Source organism: Coptis chinensis, chromosome 3 (genome assembly GCF_015680905.1).
Source record: "Coptis chinensis isolate HL-2020 chromosome 3, ASM1568090v1, whole genome shotgun sequence".
NCBI lineage: Eukaryota > Viridiplantae > Streptophyta > Magnoliopsida > Ranunculales > Ranunculaceae > Coptis > Coptis chinensis.
In genome coordinates, this window is record NC_141458.1 from 124038717 (window position 1) to 124050114 (window position 11398).

The 11398-nt window shown below is 35.1% G+C and overlaps 1 long non-coding RNA gene across 1 annotated transcript; it reads left to right on the top strand.

Moving 5' to 3' along the window:
• The first annotated feature begins 1041 nt into the window (after window positions 1–1041).
• On the top strand, window positions 1042–3933 carry LOC147514139 (uncharacterized). The gene is made up of 2 exons (XR_015217460.1): window positions 1042–1206; window positions 3062–3933. It is a non-coding gene; the product is annotated as an uncharacterized LOC147514139 (long non-coding RNA).
• The last annotated feature ends 7465 nt before the right edge of the window (window positions 3934–11398 follow it).

An 11398-nucleotide genomic window follows, 5' to 3' on the forward strand; every position in this document is an offset into this window, starting at 1 on the left:
ATTATTTGTTGTTGATAGTTGTTTAAAGAGTTAGGCATGCTAGCTAGGTTGTAATAGATATTTAGAATTTGTCTGAAGTAGAAGTGTTGTGTAGTGAGGATTGATTGGTATCGGTGTTTAACCCTAACAATTAGCTCATCTAGGGGGGGGGGATGTGCAGTGTTTCACCATTTATGAGAAAAAAAGTTTATTGGCGAAGTAGACTCATCATTTTCAAAAGAGTGAGAGTGAACAATTTGTCGAATTAGGAGACTAGGAATTTGGAACGGCGAGACTTTATAGATGGAATTATAGTATGAAATATCGGGATCTGAGTATTTATCAATACTTAATTTCTTGATGTGTATCGTGGATATATCCCTCTTTGGAGATATTTTACATTGTTTCATATGCAAATATCATGATATATAATTTATATTTATTTGAAATATAATATTAAATATTAAATAAAATTATTACCTACACAAAATATCACCAAATATCTTCAAATATTGCCAATATCGTAAATATCATCGAAATATCACTGATATTTACAGTCTTATATATCTCTACAGATATCGCGATATTTATGTATTTTTTTTGCTTAAATATCAATATTTTTCGCGTACTATGGATGGGATTAAGATCCATCTATTTTATGGGCCCACTACTTAAGATGTGCAAAACTTTTATGGCCCACATTATTTACACTGGTGAGCCCGATTATACCGGCTGTCCGTCTCTGTATTCCCAGTCTCAGTGTTCCTTGTTAATGAGTTATGACTTACCTACAGAAGTCTATAAAATATTAAAATGCGTTTACGCAAATCTTGAAGAAAGGGCAATCTACTGTGATCATGACTCGATTGAGATGACGGTGAAATTCGTAACGGTAAAGGACGAGTGGCTGCCTGACTGGTAGAATTTGGTTCTAGTTGTGGATTACGTGAATTCAGAATTTGGCAAGCTCTATTTTAAAATCGGGGATGGGCCAAAATAAATATTTAACACTGATACATAAAAGTATATGGGCCTTGCAGTTAACATTAGGGCTTCGTACTCGTTGGTTTCTCATCAAAGACATACCTCCATGGCTCCATAACAGAAACTCCGTGTTTCATAGCTTTCATCTCAAACTGGAGAGAGACTTCCAATTTCTAAATCACGATTCACAACCACACGGACTGTATTTTCACTCAATGAGCGAGCTTCCCAAATTCCTCCCAGGTATAAGTACTTTGCTTTCGTTGTAAAAGTTGCATGTCAATATGTTATACCTTGTTTTTTCCATCAGTTGTTTGCTGTTGTTGAGTAGTTGTTGTCTTAAATTTTAGCGATGCCAAAAACAAATAACTTACACATGCCGCACATCCTGGAGACCTGGGTAGTGTACACATCCTTTAGCTAACTCTAGTTCTTGAAGCATGAACCTTAATTAGTGATCCCAATTTTCTGGGCCTAAAGGTCTTCGCACGGGAAAAATGTTGCTCCAGCCCAAACCTTGGTTAACAGACAAAGTGAAAATTACAAAATTATTTATTTAATCTCAAGTTCTCAACAGTAGATTTGATGCAACAACTAATAAGAGACTTGTATATTTTATACATACTACCAAGATCTTTCGGAATCATTATTCCTACGACCCTCAAAATAACCTTAATCACCATATTCTGTTATGTTTTTAACTAGTTTACTTGATTTGGGATTAATTAAAACCAAGGACTTTGCCATTTCTTTACATGCACTAGCTAGCTTGAATTGTTACTCCTCCATATAATTTTAGCAGTTATATATATTTGCAATCATTTGTTTTGCATAAAGAACTTGGTTCCCAAGCCCTTAATTTTCTTCTCTTCTATCCAATGTATGTTTTGTCAAAATATTGAGAAACAATCATTTTTCAAGCTTTTCAACTGGGTATAAGGTTTTGGATAATATTATCAAGTACTTAAGTTATAAACTATTCTAACTTGATATATAAATTAACTAATAGAATGTTAAAGAAACAATGAATTTCCTCAAAGTCATCATCTTCTTTGTGAATATTTTTTACCCAAAATCATGACCAGGGACAAGATCTTTCTAAGGTTTTATTGCATCCATCCAAGTTCCAATCCAAGTGCTACACATATTTAAAACAAGATCCATTTTAAACAAAACTTCCCAATCTCTTCTTTTAAGGGTGATAAAACTTATATATTCCTAATCATATATAGTAAAATGTTAATTATAGAGAACTCTGTGAAATCTTGTGAGACAATTGACACATCCACATAGGTTGGAGCCATATTTTTCAATATCCACTTTTTATTCAAATTTATTATTCATTATTTTTTATTAGAAAAAATATATATTATTGGTACTTTAACAACATTTGTAGTTAGTTAATTCTTGAGTTGATAAAGTAAGAAACAATCTCATCTCATCACATATACTAATGTGAATAATCAACAATTTTTACATTTCGAGCTTGGCTACATGCTTGTATATTATATCGAACAAGGAGATGTACAGTAAGAACATATATGTTGCATTCTAAGGATAAAAGAAATAACATATATTCCTATCAAGTACAAGGTTTACGAAAATCGAACCTCCTTATAAAAGGAGAAAGAGAAGCGAAAGAGACGTTAGTTTCTGAATATAAACTCATTGGAATGATCAAAGATATCCTAAGCATGATTGTTTGGAAGTATCAAGCTGAACTTTATGAACAAGTAACTTGTCGAAGCATGGGACTTGAGAATTAGTCCCCCGAGTCACTCGAATGTCCCAACAAGTATAACAAAAGAATCCAACGAAGATCTGAAACAATTAAGACTAATGAGACAATTCAAGGTCTTGCTTACATAAACGATGCATAATCTTGATTAGTGTGAAAATAAACCGTTGACATAATGCTAACCATTGCATTCTATACTTCCATCAAAATGAGCAAGAAGATGAAGTTAATGACTAACATGATGCCAAACCTATCGCTATCTGTCACGTGGGAACCTCAGTTTGGTCGGTTGTTTAATCTTTAAGATAATCTCAATGATCGATGCAGAACGATTAATTAATTTAATCAATAATATGAAAGGTTTCAGCTGGTCTTCCCTGGAGGATAAGCAGCAACAATGCCGAAAGGGGGGACTTCTAAGAAAGTGAGAACATGCAGCATTATGCTGGATTCCAAAACATAGGTGCTAGTCACATGTATGGAATTGTTTATAAGGTGGTCCAAAGATTAGCTTGATGTAATATAATTGTTTACTGAGAGACGGTAATGGGTTGATTTGTTTAACAGAAAGGACTTGATTAAGAAAATGCCTTAATATATTTTTATGTCACTATAGCACTAGACTTGGCAACAGTTTCTAAGCTTTCTTCTCTAGCTAGTCTCTAAAGGGAAGACTATGCTTCCCCTTGAAAATCCAACTTTGCAACTTCAGCATTAAATCTTCCTTTCTTGTTAAGATGGATTATAGCCCGTGACTTCAACGTTGCGGTGCTTGATACATCAAGGAATCATTGTGTATGCTATCGATCTAATGACACCAAGTGTATTTAAAAGTACGTACATATATGATCAACTTGGAAGTCTTGGACTTAGGGAAGTACCTACTTCATCATCACAATAAGCAAAAGGAGCAGTAGTGTTGGCCGGAACTTGGAAGTGCTACTGGTGGAGTTGTTTGAGTTGAACTTATACTGATAGTACTCTAGTATATAAGAAGATCAAACATCAAAATGAGGAGAAATTAACATAGTGTACTACTGTACTTTCTGGGCTGTGGTTTTCATAATATACATTGGATTATCTGAATTAGTAAACTTGAAACTATAGGTTAACATATATCCCTACTGTGGAAATTTAAAGTCTGTAGATTTGTATGTTCGACATAAATACTTGTATTAAAAAATGTATAGGTCTCCAATCAAAAGCAAATTAATCAGACCTTTCATTACATGTATGTGATTGAACTTTTTGCTTTCTATTAAAAAGAGAAAAATCTATGTATCGCCTTTCCACTCTTTTAGTGTGGCAGCTGGGAATAGATCCCATTGATTGACATGGCCGCGTCGCAGAGTGGAAAATTGTGAAAAGAAGTTGTCCATGTATCGATCATAAGGTGAGAAGTATCCATCCTATCTTTGATTTGGTACTTGGTATCAATTACCATAATGTAAAATAAACGTATCAGTAGGAATGCACAGTCTCCGTTGTGTCCAAAATTCAGCTGAATGTTAAATAAATACAACCCAAAACCTATCAAATCATAGGCCTGAACCTGTAGAAGCATTTTCATGGAAGACAGAGTGTGATGAGCCAAACAGGCGACGTTGGCCTGCAGCCCTGCATGGTCTTAAGTCAAGCACAAATGTCTGAGCGACTGCGCCCTGAATACTCGTAGTAAGTCAAGTTCCACGTATATCTGAGCCCTGAATGCTCCCAACGTTAGTTTTGAGCTCATTTTGTGCTCAAATTGTAGTAGCCCATTTTATATAGCCCGCAAAAATCCAAAATCCAAGCCATGATCGAAATTCAAAATTCAATTAAAGTCCATATCAACCATTGGCAAGAAACGTGCCACAGCCACTTAAATTAGGAAGTACTCAGACTCCCATTGTTAGGTGATTCCTAGGCGGCGATCTGGTTGTCTTCATATCACCAGCTATTTATCTGAAATCCTAGTAGTTTCTGGCGAAATTACACCTACTAGTGAAAACTCCAAAAAAACAAATCTACTAGTCATTAGGTGATCTCAATGTTGAAAAATCGCCATTCGTCATAGTGGAGAAATCTGAAAGTATGGTACAAATGAAAGCAGTATAAAACATGTACAATAAATGATTATTGAAGGAGTTGTTGATGAGAAATACATGGATTTCAGAACCTAGGAAAGAAGTGGTGGGAGATGCTATTGACTGGTCATGAAAACGATAGTTTTGTTATTCTTATTTTATTAGTTCTGTGTTATGTTTTTCTTTGTTTTAAAAGCAAAACGAAGAGGGCCGGCCAGGGGCCAAGAAGTCTAACGTGAAGACGAGAATAATGCGGGCCGGTCGTCCTGGGGTAGACCCTTCCTTCGGATTCGTATTCATCCCAATCACCACTCTTCTCATAATTTTCAATAAATTTATCCATCTCTATCCGACTATATCTATACCAATGGCGATATTGTTGTCTTGCTTGATCTAGCTCTGAAGAAATTAATTTTTTTTATCTGAGTACTCGAATATCGGAATATGATCAACTTCCATAATGGATATTTGACTATTTGAGTACCCCGATAATGGACACGAAATAAATTCTGTGCATTTTCAAAATTCATTTCATCTTCAATGGATATTAATGAAAGTATCCTGGGGTTGAGTTTCAACCTTCGATAAAGTGAGAGTACGTATTTGTCCTCAGACATCATAACAAAATAAAATGACATAACAAATTTTAGTGTTTTTTCGTTTTACTACTTTAAATTAATTTCACTGGGATTAATAGTCCATTGCAACATAATAGACTTGGCGACAAATGCAATGAACATATGAGGAACATATTATCATCTATACAGGTTCAAGAACGTGTTGCATTTGATGTTGTGGGATCAAATAATAGATAAATAAATAAAACTGTGTGATTGTATAGTTAAAATTGAGTATATATATCATTAGGTATTTATTGTATTTTAAAATGTAAGTTATTCCAGTGCCTGGCAATTAGTAAAGACCCCTAAGAATTAGTCAAACGCCATTGACTTTCTCAGCCTAAAAATGTTTTCAAGTTTTTTTGCCTCTTGGACAGCTACTTCATATTAAGCGACAAAATTGAAGATCCAATTATTTTAGCAAGTCAACCGTACTTCAATGGCGTCCAGAGTTGTCTAATGATAAAGAAAATTTACTTGTGTGGAGCATTGACTACTAGAAAACTAATCTTCCTCAAGGTAATCACCCCACGCATCTCTACACTATTAGATTGCCGACCTTTTGAGAATCCCTTCTTACCGGCCAAACAGTGTATTTCTAATCTCTATTTTTATTTTTAGTAACACTTTCCTACATATTATAAGCACATAATTTTATTTAATTATTTAATAATACTTCTCTATATATTTGTAAGCACATAATTTTATTTAATTATTTAATAATATCTCCCTACATATTTATAAGCACCTCATTTTATTTAATTATTTAGTATTCTTTTCTATTTCATCTCTTGGAGGCCGGATTAGGATTTTTCAAGTCTCTAATGGTTTTTTCAATAAATTCACACTATTAGTACATTTTTTACAAAACCTTACAAGAATCGGTACACGCATACTAGTTGATCACAAAACCCCGAAATTCCATGTCTTCGATTTGTTATAATGCAAGTTTGTTCCGTTCCAAATATCTGAAAATATTTTTACCACTTCCAATTAGGAATTAGGGATCCAATTAAAAGGTCTGCATCGTCAAAATTTAGCCTTCAAATAATAGTTGAAATTTTAGTCAAACTCAGACCCAATCCATTATTTATGCCTATATTGTGTGCATGCATGTATTAATGAGTTTACGAGACCCACAAAAGTGTGGAAACTGTTAAATGCCTCCGACAAAGAGCATCTTTGTTTCAGGGTTTCCGCTCGTGGGTCTGTATCTATTATCTTCAAAGGCGTTTCTTTTGTTTTCGTCTCAAACCTAGCTTTTGTTTCATTCAATCGCAATTTGCCGCAGTCAAGCATATTGCTCTATAGCTTTCTCTCTCTCCAACAACAACCAATCCCTCCCTTTGTCTGTCAGCGGTTCAGCACTACCCACGCGTCTTATGCGCATACTAGACTTTAAAAACAGCCCGGATAATGCGGGCAGTCAAAGTGTCAAACTCCAATCAGTGGTGCTTGCGCCTGCTACTTCTTCGTTCCTAGACATGCCACCACTAAAAGGTGCAAATATATATGCTTCATCACCAACTCATCATCTAAACATCACAGATGGTTTTTGCAACTCTAGCAAGAATGAAGAGTTGAGATTGTTATGGATTGTTGAGAAAAATTAGCTGTCATACAGACTGTCTATCGTAATATAATGGCCGGTCACACATTTTAATTTTTTTAATTTTTATTGACAAATCTGTTTTAAATGAGATTAGTAACTCATCACTGATGGTTTTTACAACTCTAAGCAAAAATGAAGAGTTGAGATTGTTATGGATTGTTGAGAAAATTAGCTGTTATACAAACTGTGTATCATACATAATATGATGGCCAGTCACATACTGATCAGTAACTCATTATAGGCTGTGTATCGTAATATGATGGCGGGTTCGAACCCTAGACTTCTGTTATTATCACCTAAAAGTTTTACCCACTTTGTTAGTGTATACTCAAAAAATTACAATCTCTCTCTTTTTCTCGACCTCTTTTCTCCTCCTCTTCTCCTCTTTTTATACTCTCCCTTTTTCTAACTCCTTCACTCATCAGGTTCGTTCATCTCCACTCCATTCCTCGCCCCTTAGCTCTCCACCTGTCCCACTCCCTATATGGCAGTTCTTCTCGACAGTTCTCGACAGTTATGTTTCCGCGGACTTGATCCGCTGCAACAGGCTCTCTCTTCACAATACTGCGTACAACCCTTTTTTACCTCTGACTCCGCATGTTATCAATAGGTCCTATACAGTTAGTCCGCACACACTCGCACATAATTACATATGTTATGCCATTTGTGAGTAGAATCTTAAGAATATAAGTCCCAAGGATGAGCAATGTCAATTACCCAGACTGGACATCGCAAGGAGAATCCCCCACCACCCCCCCCTCCCCCAAATCGAAAAAATTCCCTCTTTTTCCCCAATAACTGTAAGAGAAAGGAGTGGTATATAATAAGCTTGGCCAAGAGCAACAAGTTTCACACTGTCACTTCCTCACTTGGAATGCACAAAGCTATAACAAATTAGAATATGGAAAGACATGATTTGGGCATTCTTGTCTTCACAAAATGACAGATTCAACCTAAAATATTGTTGATTTTGGAATCGTCTTTAGGATTTATTGTGGGCGTTACTGTAAATACGTCATTGTAATTAATCCAATTTGCTTTAGGCTACTTTCCCTTATAATGCTGGACAACATCTTGTACTTCCATGGAAAGTGAAGTAGAAAGGACAGCATATAGATGGTAAAGTCATATGATCACATCAAATCTTTTGCATGCACGTGGAGCTCTGTTTATCATATACATGTGCAGATGTGCTTGCCTAGCTCCAATTTTTGCGATGGAAAATGTTAAGACAAACACCAATTTAATTCCACAAACAGGCCAGTATGTATATCAAACTGTTCTGCCCTCCCCGCCAGCGAGGTTCAATCTACTTGACCAATTTTGACTCAACCATTTGACTATAGTGGTAGTTCTAGTCCTATATTGCCGATTTATGCTACAATGTGGCATAACACTATGAGTACCAAACACCAAATAGAAATCAGGAATCACTCACTATCACTTTTTCTTAAATCAAGTGATGCAGAGGATAACTTAAAGTTTGCAGCTAACTTAATTAGGAGGAAATTTGGTCACATGTGCCCCTCTTTCCGAGTGTATTTCATTTATGCAAATCTCCAAGGCACTGAGTTCTGTTTGTGGAAAACATTTTTATTACTTCTCCTACCTTTTACGTTTTTTTGGTCACTGCGAATTTAATATAATTTGACTAAAACTAATGGCATTTGATTCGTGTTCTAGCAGTCGTAAGTGGATTGATTCCAATTTCATAGGGTTATGAAACCTCTAGTACTGTTTATAGCGTTAATTACCCAGTTGAGGAGATTATTGTGGCATTTTTATCGTGACAAGAAGTTTTGTAGACATTAAGAATAACGAATTATGTGCCATATATCCCTATACCTTAAAATGCTTATTCAATCACTAAATAGTAATATTATTTGAGAGAATGATCGTCATGTTTAAAAGTAATAATCTTCAATACAATACATTAGTTACAGCACTTATATGCCATCTTATCTAGTAGGAATATATACGATTTCTTCAATTCCTAAGTAGACAAATTCTTCGATTCTAATTGTACTAATTAAGCATGTACGATTTTACTAATTAAGCATGTACATCAATAAAATAGACGGCACATAATTTGCCAATCCTATCAAACCAGAATCACTTCCCGTCTGTGCACATAGGTGAATATCAAGTTAATGACATGCCAGGCTAGCTGAATAGCTCCCAAATTTGCAAACTCTTGAGATGCAAATTGTTTTTTTTTTTTTTTTAATTTTCCAAATTAATGTAAAGAGCTTTTGTAATTAAGTTGCTTTGTATATGCTCTAATCAAATGTTTCGCAAATCAATCGACTGATATCATTTTAGCACTTCTTTTGGGCCGCAAAACTCAACAACTTGGCTAACACAGCAAGGAAAAAAGTCGTAATCATGATTAATAGACCATGGTCTTATTAGGACAGCATTAAAAGACACTCACTCAAACGAAATTATGAATGAGGCTGACAAGTTGGGAGTTTAATAATTGAAAGACCCGGAAAGAACGGGGGAGAGACACGTGTAGTGAATACAAGAGCATGTGACCCTACCCACCTCATTGATGATTAGATGATTTGATGACACCCGAGATTCGAGCCCCCGTTTAGACAATTTCTGAAGGCCCTGACCTAATTGTAAGGGTCCGCTCCAATTTCCCATGACCCACACATGCACCCACTCTGCAAATTCTCTTCCCTCTCTCTCTCCCCCACACACACTTTATCTCTTCAGCTAATCCAACTATCCAAGACTCCTAAACCAATCAGGTTTTCCCTAGGGTACTTGTTATTTTGTCAATTCTTAGAAATGGGCACGAAATGTTGTCTACAGTTAAGGGAGAAAATAAATGACATAGATCTTCAATTTTCAAACAATCACGAAATTTGGCTAAACTTTTCAAGTAGTTGTTTATGACTTTATGTGCCAATATCTGTATGTTCCCAGAACAGTAGAACCCCTCCCAATTTAGGTGGATTGAATGGATATTTGGTTTTCCTTTTATGGGCATACGGTCAGGCTATGTCAACACTTCTAAATGACACTCCGAATTGACATCCTACTAAACACAATGATTTAGTAGTTGATTTTTGGTAGATATTATCTCTCCGCTATAGATATGATCTCCAAAAAAAATCAGCTCATTTCAATATGTGTAACTTTGTCAAAAATTGTGTTGAAGTTCGTAATTTTTTTAACGGTCTATATTATTTTAATTTTGTAAATAAATTTGACAATGCTAGAGATGTCGAAATAAATTAAAATTTTACAAACATGATCAACATGGTAAGAGGGTCATCTTCACAAAAAATCAACCATTAATTCATTATAGAAGTGAACTTTTTGGTAAGGGTGTCAACGTAGCCTGTACACTATTCAAGTTTGGATAGAACAATATTCAATACTCCAATTTGTTACTCGTTATGCGATATTAAATACAACTATCAATTTGTATCTCTAATTTATACTTGATGGACTTTAAATTTAAATTTTTAGTTTTGTTTAAAACAATAATAATAGCTGTTCCTCGTCAATTAGTTACTATGTCTATGTACATCGATGACAATATCAACCAAATTACTGACTTGTTCACAAAGTTTGACCAGAAGAAAAGCTACAGCATCATTTCCAGTGGTATGTGATCAAATTAATGACGTTGGGTCTTCGAAAAAGATGAGAAACGCTCCACATCACCAAAGAAAAACTACCACGTTGCTCTGCCTTTAGTTTATACATTTTGTAATTTTCCTTTTTGAACCAAGAAACATTTTACGTTATGACATTGGCTTTTTGTAAATTTTGTAAATTTGTGACTGACATTAAGGTTGAACCGTTTATTCACTACTATGAACAAATGTAAATAGTCAAAACTATAAATTGCAGTTTTCCGTTTAAATGGCGCTTATTCATAAAGTAGTCACACAGTCGTCAAAACTTGGCTTAGCAAAAGTTGTTTTTTGTGGTTTATTCCATTGAGACCAATATAATAGAGACTAAGAAAACATCTCTGTAGGTCTCTGAAGATGAACTGATCTAGAAATGTTTGATGACTTAGAAGGTTAAAAAAGCAAGAAGACCTGAACATTAGCCACAAATGAGCAATTTGATGATCCCATTGTAAGATATGGTGTAGGTGCGGCCGGCATTTGATGATCCCATTGTAAAGAAATGGGATTGAGTGATATTTGATCAAGATCAACAACACGTACTTGTTTGATGAGTTTTACATTAACAAAGAAAGGACATGAGGGAAGAAGATGGGGAGATAGGAGGGAAATGAGCAAAGAGAGAAGAAACGAAGTAAGTAAGCATGAGCAAAGACGACCAGGGTGCATTAATGTAATATATATGCAGTTTCTTAGCAGAAGTGTATATATAGTAGAACATGGTGTGCTGGGGGACTCGGGGA